The following is a 20,385-nucleotide window of genomic DNA, read 5'->3' as shown; positions in this document are numbered from 1 at the left end:
CCATATCAGTAATTGACAAAAGTAAATGTGTGGCTTGTACATCTTTTATTGAAAGAAAATCATCTGTATTAGTCAGTACATGAATATTCTTACTACCTACAGCAGTATTAGTTTTTTCAGAAAAATGTTTTTTCAGTTTCAAATTTCTAATAAACTTAAATAGATCAATTTTAAGTTTACAGAGATCCCCTATAGCACATGGATTGAAACTGAGGCCTTTGCTCAAAAGTGAGATCATGTCTGGAGTGAGCTCTTGTGAGGACAGGTTAATTACTTGAACTTCTGTCTGGTTATCCGAGTTCAATTCCTGTTCATTCCTGACCTGAGCTTGCTTCTGTAATCTGTTCTTTGATCTTCTACCCCTGCGGGTTTTGGATCGGGTGGATCTCTCTGAACCGGAAACCTGTTGCCTCTCCTTATTCTCTGAACCTCCTGGGAAAAAGTCGCCACACTGCCAGTGGCCAAGGTCTCTGGTTCCCCGCTACTTAATCCAGCACTGCTGATTGAAGCATTACTGGATGAAATAGAGCTAGCTCCTGTTATAGGTGGATTGGTGACATTTCTTGTTTTGGAGTTTGGAATAAGTGAATCATATTTACTGGCGTAGGTGAATACCCTGCCCTGTTGGTAGTCATTTTCGTCTCGTCTAATCTGTCTAGCTTTTCTACTCTTAATGTCATTTTGTTGTTTGAGAAGGATGTCATCCAGAATATCGTAGTTTTTCATTGTCGCTTCGGGTATGTTAAGATCTTTAATTTCTTGTTCGACCACAGCAATATCAGCTTGTAATTTAATAACCTTGCGGTCTGAACTTTCTATTAGTATATCCATAAGGGTCATTGAGTTCGCCGTGAGTGAGTCTTCCCACTTGGACATGAGATCTGTGTCCAAGTCATCATAAGTAGGAAAAATTTGGCCTCTGAGACCTCTGGGTATTCTTTTTAATCTCTGGTATTGTTTTAGAGTGGTGCCGTCCCACCACTTCGCATTCTCTTGTTTTTTAAGGCGTTCAAGTTTGATAAACTTGTCTCTAAGGACTTCCTTTCGTGGAGGATTAGTGCTAGTAGTGGCAGTTATGGTGGACATGAACAGACACTGGGGAATATTGAAAAAGGAGAAATCTCTAACTTCGTTTGTCAAAGACAAGCCCCAGATTTGTTTCAGGAAAGGCAACACCCTCAGGAATAGATTGAGTCCCACTGTTCCACATGGTCTACAGGCAACAGATTGGCTCTCTACTAAAAGTAAAGGCTTCTACAAATGTGGATTCTGTGCCATGTGCAGATGGGCCAAACATAAAACTAAATATTTCTCTAATCCTAAAGGAGAATGTTTCTCCATAAACACCAATATTAATTGTCTCACCAAATATGTAGTATACATTATTGAATGTAAGTGTGGGAAACAATATGTTGGGAGCACCATACGTGCCCTAAAAGACAGAATCTCGGAACATATGAGGGCGATTGTCAGGCAAGATCCCAAATATCCTGTGGCCCTACACATAGCAGGTTGCCAAAGTTCTGAAAATGAGAAAGTTGTCTCCTTCTTCGGCATTGATGTAGTAAACCTAGGAGTCAGAGGAGGCAACAGAGAACTTAAATTAAGACGTACGGAAGCTATGTGGATCATGAAAATGTACGCGGTTGGCGAAGGCCTTAACTTTGATTCAGAGCTTCAATTCTTCCTAGGAGACTGAAGTCTGTAATGATACTAACCATTGTATAGGCACACACACCATTCATACAACAAATAAGAGGAGATGAGTTGACAATCATACGGTTGTATTGACATCTATGGAATGTGTTGTTTGTCATGGGGATTTCTACCAGATATCGGATTAGTTTCTCATGCCACAAGTAGTGTATTTCCACCACACACAAATGTGTTAATTGTAATGTGGATTCCAATGTTGCACTCTTGTTACATCATATGAATGATATTTGCATTGTAATTGAACTAAAAAGGTGTTTAGAGGTGTAAGAGAGGTTGGGAAGACATCGTTTTCATTCCTTTCGCATCCGTTATGATAATCTACGAGACCAATGCAACACCATCTTGGACGGAGCTAAGAATGATAGCTCATTCTCGATGTGAATATGGCACTAAGCATGTTTATTTTTTTCTCTCTATCAGCACCGCTAATATGGGAACACATCGGATTTACGCACCACACGCTGCGCGTCAATGGCGGTACAGAATATGCGAATATGCCCCACCAGCATGTATATATTACACCACGAAAAGATTAATTGGCATGCTTCTTTATTTAATACACTCATACCTCCACACGTATCACTGTGTAGGCACTAACCACATGCCTGAACTAGTCACTGAACAACATCAATACATTAAAGGACGCATACTGCTATCCTGGCTTCCCCTCACTGTCACTGTCTCTTTAAATTTTCCTGCTGGAATGACGATCGCGTCACTTAGGAGGCCGGACGCTATTTAAGCTTCAAGCACTTCCGGGTCACGTGTCGGCACTCCGAACACAGAGACCCGGGAGATTGCAACAAGGATAAGACGTTTACAAGGTATGCACAAGAATAGTTTTTCGAGATGCATTACTGTTAAATATATTCCACTCCAGAAACGTAACCGCCGGACCGGATGGTTTGTTTTACAGACAACGAGTCCTGAGCGGCCATTGAGCAAATCTGAATACTCGTGACACACGCAAGAATTTAGGTAAGCCGCTCTCAATGATGTCCCATGGAGGAACTCATTACACATGTTTTTTGCCAATATACCGCCTCTCGAGTATAATACGATCCACTTATATTCTATTACAGAAACTAAGTGATTGACTACCACACCGTCTCCCGGGCAACCCATTTAGAAGCGCATTACGCTTTTAAGGTACGCGACTCCTGTACTATGATTGTTCGAAAATCTGAATTTGTCACTGAAATTTGCTCTTTCAGGGGCACTGTTGTATAACGCTAAGAATAGATTGTTGTCAATAGAAATAAATGATTAGCGCATTGCCTCCCGTATGGGTTACCAATGTAACATACCCCACCCATCCTAGCTCCAATACGTTTCTGCATTGCTGTCTCGCATAGAACGAGTGCATAGCATAATCTAATATCAAACAAACGGATGTAAACATCATTCCATTAGTGGATAGTTTTTGGTCAACAATGAGGACCATGTATATCTTAATGAGTTTATTCCTCGCACACTCGGATACACATATATATATATATATTTTTTCTATTTAAATCTATTACAGCCAATTTAATTCAGTTCAAAATTGAGATACGACGGTTTTTGGGCCCTTCCGGGTCGGAATTATCACCGGAAAAGCGGTGAGATCATCATTTGTTTTTTCTTTATCTATGTCACAAAATAATGGCTGACTTAAGACTTTATGTCAAATTTCTAGTCACGTATTGATGATAGGAATACTTGCGTTTTTCAGACATCTAAATTTTCGACCTTTCTTCCCTTCTTTTTCCCCCCTTTTTTGTTCTCATCACTTTTTTCTCCCTCACCATTTTTCTTTCTCTTGCTTTTTCTATTTCAACTTACTTCTTATACTACTTTAGACCGCTTGGTGCAAACACAACCATTTGAGGTATTTGTCGAAATTTTTTGTTTTATTTTATATTTTGAAGCACCTATGTTTGCACGCATGAACTCTCACTTCGGCATAAACGAAGTCAAGCACTCCACCACTCACATCTTGGAAATATCAGCACGGAATAGTCATGTGAATCCACTCCTTCAGTTAGGGTGCATAAGTGCACAACCGCTCACCCTAGTGCATGAATTAAATGAACGAGTTTTCGGAAGAGCACCTTAGCACACCAAAGGATGTTTTCCCTTAACCATCTCAAGGGCTCCGATCCATGCATGAGACTTTCGCATGAGAGGCTTGTCTCGACTGCTGACCTCAAGTGTTATAAAGGTCACCATACATCTGTACATATTCCCAAGTATAGCCCCTTGTTTTTTGTATTATTTCCAGCCCTGAAGATTCGCGAGATGCGATGAAACACGTGTCGGCTGGTTGTTCACATTCTATGAATGATTAAACAAGGAGACCAAGAACTCTACATGAATACTCGTCTATTCATTTAAACCGACTAACATATTATTGTGGTTTCTCTGCACTGTTTTGAACTTTGTATCTGAATTTATTGTGCCAATTATTTGTACTTTTAAGTGTGTGCATAGGGTATGTCTTTATTTGTCTCATTGGAATAGTATAGCTTGCTAACTATCCATTGAGTGGTTATATGGTTATCCACTCACCCAGTAGCACCACAAACCTACCTAGTTCTAGAAGTGCTTCCATACTGGCAGCGCGCCCTTTTCTCTGACATCTAAAAACCATTCCCCTTTTTTTTTTAACCCATGATACTCGCCCATGGTGTGCGTATGGACAATTTAATTGTAACTGATCCTGTTATACTTTCAATAAAAAAAACAACATTCACTGATCCTGCAACCGTTTGTCACGTTTAGTTTTTTCAATTAAATGACTCGCTTGTTACATACTCCTATACCCCTGGCTTTTGAAAGACGCCATCTTGTAGAATAAAGCGTGGTATTGCCCAGAATGTCTTGTTTTCTAGTGCTCGTAATAACGAAGCCAGAACTGCCGAAAGGGATTCTGGTCCTGCCGCTACTTATTGGAGACATTGAACTATACTCTGAACCTGCCTGGCCTCGACCAAAATGGCACCAGTATGGGAGCAACTTGCAACTCCTTATGACGTTCTAGTTACTTAGCCTTGACGTATGGGGGATTTATGCGGTCTTTGTGCACATGGCGGGCGGGGAAGGGTACTGACTGGGAATACGGACAACCCTATTGATGTCGATTTTTCATTATTGATTATTGTATTAATAAAGCTTCGAAGTAATGTTACCCATGATACTCGCCCATGGTGTGCGTATGGACGATTTTATTGTAACTGATCCTGTTATACTTTCAATTAAAAAATCAACCTTCACTGATCCTGCAACCGTTTGTCACGTTTAGTTTTTTCAATTAAATGGCTCGCTTGTTACATACTCCTATACCCCTGGCTTTTGACCCTTTCCTACGCGCTGTCTGTACTACCGCCCTCGGGCAATCTATATAATGAACAGACTACCATTGCGGAAACACAAGGGAATGCATCTCAGAGAGATAAGTCAAGTACGTGGTAGATAAAAACATTTTCGTGTTTATGCACGCTGATGTGCTTTGAACACTGCCCCCCCCTCCTCATCATTTAGATTACCACCGCCCATTGCACAAAAACGGGCACTCCCCACGCAAAAAAAACGATTTTTTTTTTTTTTGCCCCGCGGGGCCCTTTTAAAGCCTCCACATCAAACCTAGGGGGTCAGGGAGGATCTACTATGCCCCCTTATGGTAATTTCCCCCTTCGTTTTGGCCTCCTCTTGTCTCTCGATCCTACCGAGAGACAAGATGGCGGCCGCTCCGGACTGTTTAGAATGTTGACAGACACCGAAGAGCCAATCAGCTTCGCTTCGCAAAGTTCCGTTACGCGAAAAGTACGCGAACCGGAGCGCTACCCGGAGCGCTGTCACAGATATATATATTTTTTGAACGTTAATTTATCAAAATCCACTGGAGCACATATATTGAGACCTAGCAAAGGCACATCGGGCTAACAGTCCCTACAATTTTGCCAAGTTTCATGCAAATCCATTCAGCCGTTCGAGCTAAAAGTGAGGCCAACCGCCCTATGGAAATTAACATGGGAAAAACGCGTTTTGAGACCCCCCTTTTTTCTCAGCCCCCCCTTGACAAACACCCCCCAAATTTTCAAGGGCTGCTCAGAAACAAAATATGCCATTTTCCTGAAAATGTCAGCCAATTCCGTCCACAAACGCCAAAGTTATTAGACATAGAATTTTCAGAAATCCCATAGAGAAAAAATCCTAACTATATATATCTACTGGCGACCGCCAGTAGGTAATATATATATATATATATATATATATATATATATATATATATATATATATATATATATATAAAACCTATTACGGTCGCAAATAGGTAGTTATAGTTCGAACCTAGTTTCCATAGTAAAAGCGTTTTTTGATTTGCCAATAACTTTAGGGCCATTTGAAGAATCTTCACGAAATTTTGAAAACTAATTGTTCACTCAGGTCAGCTCCTGTCTTGAATGCTTCAGGGTGAATCGTCAAGCGGGGGGGGCAAGAAAAAAGGGGGGTCCCAAAACATGTGTTCTCCGTGTTAATTTACATAGGAAAATTAGACTCGGCTAAGCCTGAACTGCTAAAATGATTTACAGATATCGATATTTGAAAATTGTGAGATCTGATTGGCTGATCCCTCCTAAGTACGTGCCTGGCTCTGATTGGCTGTCAACACTTCAAACCAGGAAGTGTTGGCAGCCATCTTGTGACTCGGTACAGAGGGAGAAGGAAAAAGATGAGTGAAAGATTAAAAATAAGTAAAGGGGGCAGGGTAAAAACACCTGACCATCTAGGCTTTGTCCCACAGGGACCCCCGGGCCAAAATAAGCATTTTAATAAAATATTTTTAGCTGCATCGTGCTGGGAGCACGAACCCAATCTAAAATGAAAAAAAAACAAAGCGCGGACTCCTGCTCTTTGTTTTTAAAGCCCCTGGGGGCAATCCTCATTTCTGTAGTATGGGCCCATGCCCCCGAGACTGCCACCTCCCCAGGGCTTTATAATTCATATGCGGGGGCACGTGCCCTCCGCTGCCCTGGGGACCACCACCTCCCCGGGCCTTTATCAAAATATAGTGAGGAGGCCTTGGGGGCCCCCCAAGCCACAGGGACCGCCACCTCCCCAGGGCTGAAATAAATGATGTGTTTGGGGGGCTTGAGTCCCCCCCCACTGCCCCGGGGACCACCACCTCCCTGAATGTATGACATTGTTCTGCATTCTGTCCATCAACTGTGGTTTTTGCATTTGTCACCCCAAGTGGGATGGGTATGCTCAGACGTGAGTCCCATGATCTCCACACCACTGGAGTCAAACTATCCTGGCTGAAGACGGCTGATAGCCAGAAACCGGTCCTAGGATGCTTGATTCCGGTCCAGGAAAGACATGGCTTGGCTGTTCGGGCTGGCCAGTTCCCATAAGGCACAGGGTCAAGGCTGATTTGCATATGGCCATGTCTGAACTGGGGTGGTGTGGAGTGCAAAAAAACAATGGATTTAGGCCCAGATCTCTGTACTCGGGTGAATGTATGACATTGTTCAGCATTCTGTCCATCAACTGTGGTTTTTGCATTTGTCACCCCGAGTGGGATGGGTATGCTCAGACATGAGTCCCATGCTCTCCACACCACTGGAGTCAAACTATCCTGGCTGAAGACGGCTGATAGCCAGAAACCGGTCCTAGGATGCTTGATTCTGGTCCAGGAAAGACCTGGCTTGGCAGTTCGGGCTGGCCTGTTCCCATGAGGCAAGTGGTCAAGGCTGATTTGCATATGGCCATGTCTGAACTGGGGTGGTGTGGAGTGCAAAAAAACGATTTTCACCTACAAAAAACAAATCAGGAGTTTGCTATGACAGGGCGGTAGCTGTGCTCTAGCCCTGTCATAGCAAACAGCAATGTCCCAGGGGTGGGCACCCCAGGACATTACAGGAGCTGGCCCTGCGGGTGGCGGTCCCCAGGGATCCTGGAGGGGGGATGCATGGCCCCCTACCATCATTTGTAAAGCACCAGGGAGGTGGTGGTCCCCGGGGCAAGGGGTCCATAATGGACCCCCAAATTTAAATAAACAGTGCCCCAGTGAGGTGGTGAATGCAAAAACCACAGTTGATGGACAGAATGCAGAACAATGTCATACATTCACCCCAGTACAGAGATCTGGGCTTAAATCCATCGTTTTTTTGCACTCCACACCACCCCAGTTCAGACATGGCCATATGCAAATCAGCCTTGACCACTTGCCTCATGGGAACAGGCCAGCCCGAACTGCCAAGCCAGGTCTTTCCTGGACCAGAATCAAGCATCCTAGGACCGGTTTCTGGCTATCAGCCGTCTTCAGCCAGGATAGTTTGACTCCAGTGGTGTGGAGAGCATGGGACTCATGTCTGAGCATACCCATCCCACTCGGGGTGACAAATGCAAAAACCACAGTTGATGGACAGAATGCTGAACAATGTCATACATTCACCCGAGTACAGAGATCTGGGCCTAAATCCATTGTTTTTTTGCACTCCACACCACCCCAGTTCATGGGCACTCAAAGGGTCCTTTGAAGCCAAATAGCCCACCAGGTACCTCCAGTAAGCGCCACAGAGCTGGATTGCAGAGAGGTGGTATGAGGCCATGCCATTTTTTACACCACTCTGCAAACGCACCTCTTGGCGCACTGCTGGTGGGGCAATGAGGTACTCTTGTGTCCTGAGGACCTCAGGACACAAGTGGACTACATCTTCTGAGCAGCAGTGGCCAAGATGTCAGGCCAATAGGAAGCACTTTGCAGTCCTTACGACTCAGCCCTGGCGTTCCTGCCAGCAATCCCAGTGGCAGGACCCGCAATTGCCAGGGTGGGTTCCTGAAGTGGTGTTGATTCAGCGGACCCGGTGAGGCCCCCGTGGATAGCTCATGAGCCCACCCTGCACCATTCAGGAAGGCACAGGAGTCAGCAGGAAAGAGGGCTGCTGCGGCCACGAACTGAGCGGGGTGTGACTGGTGGAGTGCACCAGCCAAGGGAGCTTCTCGTTCCAGTTTGCAAGGCATAGAGCCCACTCAGGCATGATAGGCACTCAGAACCATGCCCTGGACTGCTAGGTGCAGCTGGTAGCACTGTGGCTCATGACACAGAGAAGTGAAGATGGCGACTCTAAAGTCTGGAGGCGATGTAGGACGAACGGCCCCTGGGAGGGCGGGTCTCCACTGGAGGTCGTCTGACTTTGCTGCTGGCCCACAAATGTGTGGGGGACCCCGGTCCGGCTCATTCATGATACTGCCACCACCAATAGAAAGTGGAAGGCACCAGGGAGAGTCTGTCTGGAATTCCGGTCAGATAAAACTCTCAGGCGGACGGTGAAAGGACTAACCCCAGTGGCCTCCCTTTTGATTTGTCAGTGGTTGGCTCACAGAAGTGGCTGTGGGCTTTGGAGTGAGAGTCGGATACTTGGAGAGGAAGAGTCCACTGCTGAGAGATGGAGCCCTGGCTTGGAGTTGCTGGTGCACAATCTTGAAATGGTGAGATGAGGACAGTGTGGACTGGCTGGGAGCGTCCCTCTCTCTACATCAGCTTCTGCGAAGAACCAGCCACTTTTGCATTTGCCTTATCAACCTGGGGAGGATTCCCCACTCAGAGCACCTACAGTACAAGGAGATGGATGTGAGCACCTTGAAGGATGTTTTTCAGAACAGCAGATGCTGGTGTGGGCCTTGGGTGGCAGTGAGTAGTACTGCCAGAGGTCTAAACTTGAGACATTTATGCTAGCTGGCACCAATCCACCCACTTTCCGTGTTGACTGGGTAAGCGAGGGGTCATGGTAGAGCGCCCAGTAGATAGCCCTGAGACTCAACAGGGGTGGAGGGATCAACCATACAGAACACCTCCCCTTTGGTCTCTCAGCCTGCTCCACCTTCCCTATTGCTTGACCATGATTGGTCCTGGCTAAAACCCCTACAATCTTCCCGAACTGCATGTGCGCCAATTTTGTCTGAGGACCGCAGTTCAAATAAAGACAACTCAGTGCACCAAAAAGGATTAGAATATCAAGGATATTCTTACAAAACCTGTCAGCTCCTTGGTGGCAAACCACCCTTAAATATCTAGCAGAGCACTGTCTCCTGAGGATGGGGGCACTGAGGCACCAGTCACCCATTCCTACTTTGAAGCTTTATTCTCCTAACTGACAGAAGAGGACCTTGAGAACAGATCATGGACAAACAATATGTGGATCCGGGTGACCCCTCCAGGCCAGGGGAGGAAGAGGATATCTAGGCATACGTGACAGCCCTATGTGCTCAGCTCCTTGGAGATGCGAAGGCTGCAGGCATGCAACTGGAAAGAGTACACAAGGTGGGTCTCCAGAGTTCTGCGGAGTGCACATTTTGGCATGTGTGGGTTACACAGGTGTATTGTGGGAGATTGAGTCCAAGCCCTGCAGTGGCAATCCTGACCTTCGGAAACCTTGTTTCCTTTCTAGTAAAAGAATTGGCTTGGTAGTTTGGTCTGCCCTGTTCCCATTATGCACTGGGCCAGGGACAGACTAATTTGCATGTAGCCAGGTTCTGAGCTGGGATGGTGCAGTGAGCTAAAAAACGGTGATGGATCAAGCCCTGATCTGTTGACTGGGTATGAGTGTTCTGCTTAATTCAGATACTCTGTCCATCACCACCCCCTTTATTGAATCGGTTTTGTCCACCATAAGCGTGGAAGGGTATGCTCAGATGTGAGTCCCTTGCTCACTGCACCATCAGGATTCAAGCAAGCCGGGCCGAAGACAGCTGTAATGCCAGAAACTGGTCCCCGGAAGCTTGTTTCCTTTCCAGTAAAAGAATTGGCTTGGTAGTTTGGTCTGCCCTGTTCCCATGATGCACTGGGCCAGGGACAGACTAATTTGCATGTAGCCAGGTTCTGAGCTGGGATGGTGCAGTGAGCTAAAAAACGGTGATGGATCAAGCCCTGATCTGTTGACTGGGTATGAGTGTTCTGCTTAATTCAGATACTCTGTCCATCACCACCCCCTTTTCTGAATCGTTTTGTCCGCAATAAGCATGGAAGGGTATGCTCAGATGTGAGTCCCTTGCTCACTGCACCAACAGGATTCAAGCAAGCCGGGCCGAAGACGGCTGTAATGCCAGAAACCGGTCCCCGGAAGCTTGTTTACTTTCCAGTAAAAGAATTGGCTTGGTAGTTTGGTCTGCCCTGTTCCCATGATGCACTGGGCCAGGGACAGACTAATTTGCATGTAGCAAGGTTCTGAGCTGGGATGGTGCAGTGAGCTAAAAAACGGTGATGGATCAAGCCCTGATCTGTTGACTGGGTATGAGTGTTCTGCTTAATTCAGATACTCTGTCCATCACCACCCCCTTTTCTGAATCGTTTTGTCCACCATAAGCGTGGAAGGGTATGCTCAGATGTGAGTCCCTTGCTCACTGCACCATCAGGATTCAAGCAAGCCGGGCCGAAGACAGCTGTAAGGCCAGAAACCGGCCCCCGGAAGCTTGTTTCCTTTCCAATAAAAGAATTGGCTTGGTAGTTTGGTCTGCCCTGTTCTCATGATGCACTGGGCCAGGGACAGACTAATTTGCATGTAGCCAGGTCCTGAGCTGGAATGGTGCAGTGAGCTAAAAAACGGTGATGGATCAAGCCCTGATCTGTTGACTGGGTATGAGTGTTCTGCTTAATTCAGATACTCTGTCCATCACCACCCCCTTTTCTTCGGAAACCTTGGCCAGCGCTAAAGGGACAATGAGCTCCCCAAATGAACCAAGAACAGACAGAACCACCGCTCCTCGACCAGTCTGCAATGAGTTCCTGGCCTCCAAGAGGTGCCTCTCACGTCATGGGCCCCTAGAGTGCTTTATGAGCTCTTAAATTCAAGCTTTTGGGCTCTTCACCAATGCGAATAAGCCAGTTCACTGCAGAGCCATGCCGCTCACACAAAGGATTTGTGCGAGCAGGTATAGGTTTGTCCCTTCACACAGCAAGTATCACTGCTCATGCCTGCAAGGATCTAGCCTATCTATCCACAATGCCTGGTGGCTCAATACACCCCATGGGCCAGCGCCGCTCTCTTTGTTCCTGGTGACCATCATCCCCTTGAACTGCTTTCTTGACACATATCATGTGAATTTAAAACTTCAGCAGGGCTTACCTGTTACTGTGTCCAACCAGTGCTCTCTCACAATTATCTAGACAAGATAGCTGAATTTGGTGCATTATGCTTTCTAAGTACTACACCACAGTTTATTGTTTCAAAATGCATCTCTCTGATTCCCTACACTGGTTTGTGTCATTTTACAGATACAAATATTCCCTATTTTTTTTAAATTGGTGAAGGCCTTTTATTGTGTTGTCTATTTTACTTTAACTTTTTGATGGCATTAAATGCTTTACACACCTGACTCCTAAATTAATCCTGACAACTCATCTGCCACGCTACCATGGGTTGAGGAAGGATTAATTTATTGTGATTTGACTGAACCTTATTAGTGATTGTGGTATTATTATTAGCTATAGGTACCTACCTGTACCTACTAATAACGCACCTTCCTAAAACCACACTTCCCAAGCCTTATCAGGCCCTGGGGACTGCATCCCAAGGTATTTTGTTTTATAAAAGTGGAGGGGGCACATAGCCTTCCTCGCCGTGCCTTATTAGGCCATGGGGATACCATTCCACAGGGCCATTTATTTTTAATTAAAGAGGAGGGGGCATGTGGCTGCCCTCCCCAAGACTTATTAGGACCTGGGGACCCGATCCCCAAGGGTCTTTTGTTTTATCAATTGAAAGGGGTGCTGCATGGCACTAGTTAAATTAAAGGTTGGGGAAACCATCTGGCTCCCTTCCCAGAGCCTTATTATGCCCTTGGAACCCAATTTCCCCGGGCCATTTTTTAAATTAAAGTTGATATGGCCACATGACCCTCAGGCACAAGCCTTATTAAACGCTGGGGGCCCCATCCTCCAGGGACTTTTTTGATGAAGGCCCTGGGGACCCCATACCCTTTACCAGATTCTTTTATTTAAAGGGTAGAGGCACAATGTGGCCCAATCCCTATGGCTTATCTGTCTGGCTCCCTCCTAGAACCTTGTTAGGACCGGGGGATCCCACCCCTGAGGGCCACTAGTTAAAATAGGAAAGGGGCCATGCAGCCCCCTCCTGATCCTTGGTAGGCCCTGGAAACACCATACCTCAGGGCCCTTTTTTAAATTAAAGGTTGGGCACACAGCCTCCATCTCTGAGCCTCATTAGGCTCTGGACACCCCAGCCCCCATGGCCAGTTTTTCAAATTAAGGGGAAGAGGGCCCAGCTGGATGGGGAAACCCATCACCTTGGGCCATATATTTTAATTTAAGGGGACAGCCTACTTAGAACTGGGGACCCCTTCCCGCCGGCAGTGCCTAATTTGAACCGGTGTTTCTGGTGCTCGGCACCAGCACTTATTTGTGAACACTGGTACATGGTTGCGCTGTCTGAATAAATCACAGTTGAACAGAACAACAGTTGTTTGTTAAGTCACTATACATTAAAAACAAATAATACCTGCCTCCCAAGCCATTCTTATAGCTTTGAAGGCTTGGTGCAGTCTGAATTGTCATAATTGTAGGAGTGTTAAGGTTAGTACTTGTGTAGGAGTTGTTGATGGTCCTGGCAGATGTCATGGGTGGTTAAAGCTGCACTGTACTCCTGACAGGGGCCCTAGCAATTATATTATAGCAAATTAAGCACTACCCCAAGCCTTTTTTTCAATGAAAGGGGTGGTGGACTTCCTCTCTGACCTTTGTTAGGCCCTGGAGACTCCAACTCCCAGGGACCTTTTTTAAAGTTAAGGGGAGGAGGGCTGTGTGGTCCCCTCCCGAGCCTTGTTAGACCCAGGTGACCCAGTTCCCAAGATCCACTACAAAAATTCAAGGGGAGAGGGGCCACAATCCCACTTCATTGAGCCTTTTCCAGTCACAAGGAACCCATCCCCTGGGAAGCACACTATAAAAGGTGGGTGCCCTGGTGCCCATCCAGGGCCCCCACCCTATACTAATTGGGGGTCAGGAGGGGAGCCCCAAGGCCCCCACAGCCTCAACTTGCTCCCGGCATGCTATTCGAGCCAGCATTGTTCCTGCCCAGAGGGAGAAGCTAGTAGTCATTGCAGGCAGGCAAGCAGATCAGAAGTCTGCTCTCAGCCTGCAGGAGCATATTTAAAGGTCCCGCCGGCTGTGAACAGACAATGTGTTTGCTCCCGCTTGGCGGGAGATTCCATAAATACTTCCACTAAGCAGGAGCAAACACAGGTTTCCCTGCTGTTGCAGTCCTGGGCTGGACTACCCGGGAAATGGCATGTGAGCCTGGCTGAGTGTGGGGGACTGCGCAGCCCACCTCCCAAATTTTTAATAATTTCAGCCCCAGGGAATTATTTTTAAATGTACATTTATAAAAATATCAATTTGTTTGCCAAAATATTTTATTTTATTGTTGCCAATTTTAAAATTATATTTTGTTGTTAATTTATGTTTTATAGTTTTGAAAAGGTTGAAAAAGAATTTCACACATATTGTAATTATGAGGAGTAATACAATGTTTTTGTTCCATTTTAATATTTTAGTTTGTGGTTATATAGGTTTGTAGTTTTGGTTAGTTTGTTTTAGGTGAAATTTTATTTAATGTTATAGTAAAAAAATGTGTATGCGTATGAAGTATTGATTGTGTAAGTTGCTTTGTGGATATTGTACATTTCACATCTTTAGCATCCAAGACCTTTTTCAAATATCCTTAAATTAAAGTGGGATCATTAAGTGTTACGCTTTTAGTGTCCAACTCCTTCCACCAATATGGTTGGATTGGAGTTGGAAGAGTAAATTGTACCCCTTTAGTGTCCAACGCTTTCCTCAAATTGACTTAGATTGGAGTGGTAATAGTAAATGTCAACTCTTTACTGTCCAGTGCAGTCTGAAATCTCTTTAGCTTGGAGTGGGAATACTAAATACCCCCCTTTAGTATCCAACCCATTTGCCTAAATTGGTTAAGATTTGTGTAGGAATAGTACATTTACCCTTATAGTGTTGAAAACCTCCCTTAAAACGGTATAGAGTGGAGTGGAAATAGAAATGTTACACCTTTCGGGGCAGATTTATGATAACTGGCGCATCCCCAGGGATGCGCCAGTTATTTTGCGCCGCAGCTCCGCCACCCATGGTGCAAAAACGTGACGCATCTGTGCCATAAAGGTGGTACATTGCTGGAGTTGCATTGCAAGCGCGACGAGTTCCAGCAAGGCTCGGGGGTGCCCTATTGGTCCAATGCTGCCTCAAGCCTTACGCCTGGCGCAGGGTTTTAACGCAGCATTGGCCTGTAAGTGACTGAATGAAATCTTAAAGATTTCACTCAGCCACTTTTGTGAGGCGCACCTGCCCCGGAACGCCCACCCTGCGCCGGAACGCCCACAGGTGGCGCAGGGCTTTACAACGTGACGCATCTGCCTAGATGCGTCACGTTGTAAATTGGTCGTAGGGATGTTCCACCTTTACGCCGCAGTTGCATGACGCAAACGTGGCGCATTACCAACATAAATCTGCCCCTTAGTGTTCAACACCTTGCCCCAAAATGGTCGGACTGTAGTGGAAATAGTAAATGTCCCCCCTTAGTGTCCAAAGCCTTCACCAAATTGATTTACATTGGACTGGGAGAAGTAAATTTCACACCTTTAGAGTTTAACAATTTTTTATAAATGTTTAAGTTTTAGTGTGTTTATTTATCTTTATTCTGAAATCTTGTATTTCATTTTTATTTGTATGTAGTAGTGCTTTGGTTAAATCGATTAGTATTTTTAATTATATGTATTTCAACTGAATAACAAACCTTTTGTAAAGTTAATTAGAACATTGAAATGTTGGGAGCTCCATTGAAAACAATGGAGTGCTCTTGGCTTATAATGGCTGGTATAAGCCCTGAGCTACAACATTCCAATGTTTCTTTGTTCACAGCTCTGGCTGTGAACAAAGGGTTCAGGGAACCTGAGGGGATTCCAATCCCCTAACGCTCCCAAAAGGCTTTGTTTTTTTTTGTTAGAACATTCTGTCCTCTAGTGACAGAATGTTCTAATAGCCTTATAGCCCTTCATAGATGGGCTATACCGCTATTAAAGTCCCTCTCCCTTGTTAAAGGCCCTCGCCTTCGGCTCGGGGCCTTAAACGCTGGAGAGGGCCTTTAATAGCTGGTATAGCCCTCTACGGCGGGCTATAAGGCTATATGAAAGCATTTATTTTTATGTTTTTAATAATAAAACAAAATTCTATTATATTTACATAGTAATGTTTGTTGTCCATTTTGAACATGTATTTCCCTTAGTTTTATATGCATATTGTGTGCATCATTTTAACATGTTTTTTGTATATAGTAAATAATTGTATATATTTTATACTTTCATTTACTTTTATTGTAGTCTACATGTTTTGTTTTTAGTCTATGTTACCGAAAGGTGCTTCTGTTCAACGGAACAATAAGTCCTTTTTTAAGGACTTTTTCAGGGTTTTGAGCGAGGGGTTTATGCAAGATCTAGAAGATTGTTATTGTGTTGATTGTGGATTTTCTGTATATTTAGACATATTAGTGTTAGTGTTTTTCACCTATTTATAGTTTTGCATTTTTGGACACATTTTTAGTTGAATTCAGTTATGTTAGTTATAATTTTATGATTCACTTTCATGTATTTGTATTCATGAGAGTGTAATCTGTTTTAAAGATTAGTTTTTTATTTACATTGCAGGTTTTTCTCTATAAACGATTCTTGTGGGCATTGGGAGTTTACTTTTGTTTAAATAAGTGAATCGATTTTGGTTTATCATAACCTACTGCTTTGTTATTTAATTATTTCGATTTTTAAACCACTGTTTTATGGTTTCTACATACTTTGGATTGCTTTGAGAGATTTGTATTTGATTCCTTTAATTTTTGATTTTTTGGGGGCTGTTTGGACAATGGTGCATTACAAATGTTTTAATACATAAATAAAAAATAAGATATGCAGCTACAGAAAAATATGTTTTCTTTTTTACTTTTCTTTTGGGTGGGAAATGTTATTTTTTAATGTTTGTGAAAATATTATGTGATTGTTATGTGGAATTCTTTGGTTTATGCGAGAGATTACGTTCCTTTGTACGTTCTTTGTTGGTGACAAAAACATTTTATTTTAAATGTTTAATTTTTTATTATATCAGACTTTATTAGAATTAGAATTTCAATTCATTGTCTGAATGATAGAAGGATGCCTGTTTCACATACAGTATAGTTTCTGTGCAGAAACGGACAACTTTCTGCACAAAATGAATCCATGAAGGTTTTTTCCTCTTTCTATGTGTGCTGCAAAATGCAACACACATTGAAAGATTAAAAAAACAAGGAGAAATAAGGTGATTTTTCTCCTGATTGCGCCTTCCCTGGGGTGGTGTACAATTTAGACAAATCCCCAAGTTTACAGATTCTTGAAAATCTGAGAATGCGTCAAAACTAAGGGTGGGCATAGTGGGCATAGTGGGTCAACGCAAAGCATCGCAAAGTGGGAGGAATCCACGCACACCCACACACTTCGCGTAGCGCCACTACGCATCGCCCTCTTCTAAATGCCCTTGAAATCATTTAAACCATTCTAAAACTAATCAAAACGACTTACCTGAGATGCGGCGTCCCTGGGCTCCCTCTTCCTGTTTCTCGCCGACTTCTTCCCCACAAATGCGCATGCGCGGGCGCCCGCGCATTCGTACTTTTAAAGATCGACAGCCAATGGGTTATGACCAGAGTATACACTAGGGTATTTTTCTACACATGCACTTTTCAGGATGTTTGTTGAAACACAGCAATAATCAAAGTGCACATGCTTCCGAAGGGGAAAAGCTAAAAATGTTAAAATGGGATTTGGCCAATTCAAGGTGGTTCAAGTATCCAAAAACTCATGCAGCTCTATTAGATTATGTACTGCCTTAAAGACATTAAGTTTATGATCAACAGATGTCTGTGTTCATGCCTTCACCGTGTCCATGTGACAGACCCCACGCACAATAACGGGCATTGACCAAGATGAGAACTCCATCCCCACCACTCAACAACACCTGCTTCATCAGTATTATGACCATATATTGAACAGATAGTGAATTTGTGACCAGACACCTGGCATTGAGCTAGTGCCCATCTCCCAAAAACTATCTGAGGCAGTCCTATTGATAACAAATACATTTCCTTTCACCAGAATAGCTTCTTCTCAGATAGCAGTACTTTTGTAGTGCATGTCAGTAAGCGATACCCAAGAACCTTCAATAGGTATTTCTCAGTGACTGGTATATGTGTTTCTTGAACAGACTTGAGCCCTTCAAAAACAATAGCACTTGGTTTTTCAAACCCCAAACTTTTATTGACCTAATGCAAAACTGCATATTTGTTACTGGTACAAAGTCATGATTTTGACTTGAACCACATAGCAGAATCCTCCTTGCCAGTAGTGATTAACATGCCCCAGTGTATTATGAATATTTCAATCAATGCTTCTCTTGGCCACTGGTTCACTTTGTTATTTTCCCTTCCCATTTTCTGCCCTCCCGCACCTTCCTTCCCCTCCCTGCGTATCATTCACTCATAACCCCCTATCCCTTGTATCTCACTAGACACACCCATCAACTACCCCATGTACCCTCTTCCACCAAAGTGAAGATGCCAGACTTGCCATAGTGTAGTCATTTAATGAAGCACTGGTGCCTCCTCCCCTTTGAGTGAGTCCAGTGGCTGTGCTACTGACAGAAAAAAAATCAATTTATATCCGAATTAAATCAAAGATCCGCTTTCCCAACATCGCTTCCGGTTGAAGTATCAGAGTAAGCTATCCATATATTTTTTCGCTTTCATCTCAGAACCGAAGATGCAAGTATTGTTAAAGATAGTCTTTAGCTTTTCCATATTGAGCTGCAAAACTTGAACTCCTTTGTCTTGGATTTCTTTTTAATCTGATGCAGTCTCCATCATTGGTCCACTGTTGTATGGCAAAAGCAGGTCTCCCAAAGTAAGAATGCCTGTCTACATTCCGTTTTGAGTCATGGTGTATGTTTTGGTAGATTATTTGCCTGAGCAAGAAGTTTCCAAAGAAGAGAAGGTTGGTTCTGAGTTTAGGACTAGCTGATGCATCTTTCTGCAGTGTTTGTCTCAGCACCAGAGAAAACCTATCTGTACGTTGAAATTCATGCTCCCAGTTCCACACCAGAACCCTTAGATTATTGCATCTTTGATGGTTCTCAAAATCTTCTAGTCTACATTCAATGTCTGAAAGTTGTGCAACGTAAGTTCTGGTCTGTTCCCTCACAGAGGCAAAGTTAGCTTTAATGCACTGTGTGTCCCTCCACCACAGACATTCTTCCTGCTATCTTAGAGCAGGTTTTAAAACAATCCAGATTGCCCACTGCTGTATCCTTGTGGTTGCTTTATCCCTTCTATTCTCAACCCAGGTCTCTTCCTGAAGTGCCATGAAAAGATAGTTTTTAAGGTGGGGAGATCACCCCCATTTATTGATACGACTCTACACATGAAGGGCTACAAATTTTATCATCCATCAGGATTTCAATAGGTCAAACATTTGAGACCTCTTGTATATACTTTAGGATATACTTATTGTATACTTATATGTGTATGTACTTTGTGGGCTCTGGAGCTCAGCCCTAGTACTTGTCTGCTTCCGCTTAGGGACTTTTTTTCTGTTCAAATGCCTCTATTTAACTGTCTTGATGGAAAATGAACAGCAGAGGTCAGTAAAATACCAGAATTTCTTTCTGCTGAGGGACTTTCTTTTGTACATTTTTCTGGCAACTGCCTCGATTTAACTTTCTTGATAGAAAATGACCAGCAGAAGTAAGTAAAATACCAGAATCACTCCAGCATTCTCTAGATTCCAGTCCATAGAATTTGTCTTCCACGAGCATCCGGAGACAATAATTTTTTTTGATATCTTGTTTTTTCAGTGATATGAACACCGAAGGCCCTGATTTATATCAAAAACAGAGCTTTGGACTATACCGTTTCCTGCTGAAAGGCAATCTTTCTCTCCATGTATTCTCTTACCTGGTGTGTCACTCAGTTTAATGATTACTTTCCCTCCATGTTAAAGAACAGTAGATTTTCAGAACCCAGGCTAATGTCCTGCATAGAGAACGATTGCATTGCAAATGCTTGTTTTTATTAATCACCTTTACAGAGACATGCTCCTACACAACAGCCAAAGAAGCATGAGAGCTACCCTCATTTACAATTGCATGTTGTTTACATTGTCCAAAGGAACAACATTTTTGTCGAAATCGCTAACCTGAATTCCAGATGTGAGGGGAAAATGAGATTCATATATGGGTGAGTAGAGCAGGGCTTCCCTTGAAATTGACTGAGGGACCAATAGCCCAAAATTCCAAACTGGTAGGTCAAGTTTACCTGAATCCGTTGACACACCTTGAGTATTGAAGTCTGTGAGGTCTCAGAACCAGAGAGAGGAGTGTCAGTAAGCAAAGGCCCCTCTCTTCTCTTGATACAAGGGAGATTTTCACTACTGAGAAGTCTACCTCTCTCATAGGTTAACATTGGAGATTCCTTAGTAAATGTAACCCTGTTGCTACTAGGCCTCCCCCCGTGAAAAGCCTTTTTTTGGCTATTTGGGGTAGTTCACGCTTTGGCCCCATTTTTTTTTCACATAAGGTAT

Source organism: Lissotriton vulgaris, chromosome 8, assembly GCF_964263255.1.
Source record: "Lissotriton vulgaris chromosome 8, aLisVul1.2, whole genome shotgun sequence".
Taxonomy (NCBI): domain Eukaryota; kingdom Metazoa; phylum Chordata; class Amphibia; order Caudata; family Salamandridae; genus Lissotriton; species Lissotriton vulgaris.
The sequence above is the reverse complement of the archived record's forward strand: the minus strand, read 5'-3'. Positions refer to the sequence as shown.